General features: G+C 42.1%; 1 pseudogene; it reads left to right on the top strand.

Annotated features, from left to right (window-relative positions):
- Positions 1 to 361: 361 nt before the first annotated feature.
- LOC148540376 (uncharacterized) lies at positions 362 to 1,598 on the top strand (annotated as a pseudogene).
- Positions 1,599 to 3,162: the final 1,564 nt, after the last annotated feature.

Here is a 3,162-nt window from a genome sequence, read left to right as displayed (position 1 = left end):
GACCGATCATTTCAGCCTGTGACTCTCTATATAGCCCGGAGGCTAAATTTCTTGATCACTTTCTACAACCATGTGTGAAAGTACAGCAAACATATTTACAAAATACCACTGATCTTCTGATTAAAATGCAGAACTGGGTAAATTACCTAAGGATCTATGGTTATGTACTTTAGACATTACCAGCTTGTACACCAATATTCCGCATGATGCTGGTATTGCAGCAGTAGAAAAATTATTGACGTCAAATGTTGTATATCAAGGTCCACATTTAAGCTTGTTTTTACAGTTGTTGTATTTAACTCTTCATCGCAATTATTTTTTATTCAATGGAGAATTCTTCATTCAGAGTGCGGGGTGTGCGATGGGTTCGAACGTCTCACCCTCATATGCGAATGTGTACATGTTTCAGATTGAGAGAGAGTTATTTTTTTCCTCTGATATAGCAAATTATATTTTTTTCTACAGTAGATACATAGATGACATTTTGTTATGCTGGAGGGGAACTAAAAGCAGGTTTGAAGATCACATCAAATATATTAATTCACTTGATTGTCCAATAAAATTCACATATCAAATGAGTTTACAACAAATCCATTTTTTGGATGTCAATATCTATATACAAGATAATTGCATCCAGACCTCCATATATTCCAAGGAGACTGACAGAAATATGCTGCTGTCAGCACAAAGTCATCATCCTTTGGCTTTAAAACAGGGTCTGCCCTATTCACAACTGTTAAGGGTGAAATGCATAACTAGTGATGAGAGTTTGTTAGAGTCATGTTTGTTTGAAATGATGGCCAAATTTAAAGAGAGGGGTTATTCAGATAAAATTTTACGTGAAGCAAAAAGGAAAGTTGATTCAATTTCACGGGCTACTCTCTTGAACTGTGCGGTTCAAGATAATAGTAGTCCTATAGACCGGCTTCATTGGGTTCATGAATTTAATACGGCAGATAAATTGATTAAACAATCGGTCAAATCATTGTGGCCTGTAATACAACAGGACAAAGATCTAAAAAAACTCAAGCATTCTAGGATTATGTCGTGCTACAGACGTGGTAAGAACTTGAGGGATATGATTGTTAGAACAGACATATCGAACAGATTACCCTCCAATACTTGTAAAAAGCCAGGGGGGTGTTACAAATGTTTGGGCTGCACTACGTGCAGCTATATGCTTCAGACTAAAGTCTTTTTTCATCCTCATATGGGGGTTAAGTTTACAATTCGTTATCCCTTAACATGTTCAAGTACTTACGTGGTCTATTTGATCAAATGCCCATGCGGCTTATTCTACATGGGCAAAACGATCCGTTCCTTTAAAGAAAGGATGGCCCTCCATCGATCGGCCATCCGGGGAGCACTTAGTAATAATAATAAAAAAGATATAGACCAGCCAGTAGCAAGACACTTCTTGCTAGCTAAACACAGTCTGTCAACCTTGAAATATGTGATTATAGATCATGTCCCGGAGGACATACGAGGGGGAGACAGGCAAGAGATTGTTTCAATTAGAGACCCAGTGGATCCACAGACTCGATACTGTATCTCCACGAGGTCTTAATGAATATTTAACATATAGTGCTTTTTTGTAGAAACTGTGCTGCACTAACTAATTATCCCCATATATAGATGTGGAGGACCTTGTATGGAGTCTGCAGACTCTATTATAAAAATGAATAAGAGTTGTGAGGTTGTCAATACAATCCAGATAGATGTGTATATAACCCTTTGTTTACAGATGTTCTTTCATTTTTATACAAGTACCAGCAGTGGCATACTATTTATATGGATGTTATTCTTAGGTTCTCTATAAAGTATGTGAATATTGTTACTCCTTATGACCATGCAAAGAGGTAGTAAAATTATGATACCGATTTGAATATTTATTTAAAGTGTTGATATGATACATTTGCATCTTTCCAACGATGTTATCATTATGGTATTCACCATCTGATTGTCCTCTGTGTACTTTTTTGTAATAGACACGTAGTGGTGTGTTGCTCGCTGCCATGGTTACGGATGCTAGTGGGGGCCGGACCCCGGATGTTCACTTCCGGTAGTGACGTCGATGACGGAGGGTGGTCCCGCCAGGCGCCCGAGCATGGCGTGCGATCGGTGGTGGGTTCAGTCTTTGAAAACATGTATATAGGTAAGTGTTTGTTTTGTATATTTCATATTCTTCCTGATGACAGATTAAATTCCGAAACGTTGAAGATAAATATGTTTCCATCGTTATTGCCATTGTGAAAACCGATCGAGTGCCGCAGATTCTGTGCTCTCTCTCTCTCTCTCTCTCTCTCTCTCTCTCTCTCTCTATATATATATAAACTTGATAGCCCCCCCACATTTGTTGCCCAGGAACCCCCACAGACCTAAATTTGGCCCTGGGTGAGGGTTGCACACTGACCCACCACTGCGGTGTTCATAGAGGGGAAAGGAGGAGGATGAGGTGAGCTGCTGCTGTTACACTGTTGTGGGTGGGGGAGGGCAGCACACAGAGCCAGTGATGCTGTTATCAGGGATGGGGGGAGGGGCAGAGCTGCTTGTAGTGTGTGCACTATGGATAGGACATAAAAATACAACATTGAAAGTACTGTACCAATGTTTTTAACATTAATTACAAAACATTGTTTAGACCTAAACATTGGTTCTGACACCCGATGGTTAGCGCACATCTCCGATGGTGGTAGGACTGCACATGGGCAGGAGGTGTACTGAGCATGTGCAGTCCTCTGACTGGGAGTCCGCTTGCAGTGTCTCCCGGCCACAGCCTGATTGACAGGTTGCAGTGTTTTGGAGGTGGAGCGGGGATGTTCCCTGGCAGCGTACCCGGAAACAGGGGCATGTTGTCCCATTTTTCAAGGAGGGGCGAGGGCAGAGTCCGTATGGGTGCATGCAGACTTTCTGGCCTTGCAAGCTGCCAGGACCCAGCCAGGCTGTGGGAAGTTTTAGCTCCCGCAGCCTGGCCAAAGGAACATCGGCAACCATCAGTCGCAATTGTTCTGATGGTGACCCCAGGCTGCGGCCTCAGTCGCAGAGCTGAGATCATGCAAATGCAGAAAGGGTGTGTGCGATACCTCCTTCTGCATTCGCATTTTAAATTAACGGAATTGCACAGTCTCTTGTGCGCACTTATGTGCGGCTCTGCAATTCCAT

This window comes from Taudactylus pleione, unplaced genomic scaffold, assembly GCF_031769625.1.
Source record: "Taudactylus pleione unplaced genomic scaffold, aTauple2 ptg000019l, whole genome shotgun sequence".
In the NCBI taxonomy this organism is placed as follows: Eukaryota; Metazoa; Chordata; class Amphibia; order Anura; family Myobatrachidae; genus Taudactylus; species Taudactylus pleione.
This window is presented reverse-complemented; position numbering and strand designations above follow the sequence as displayed.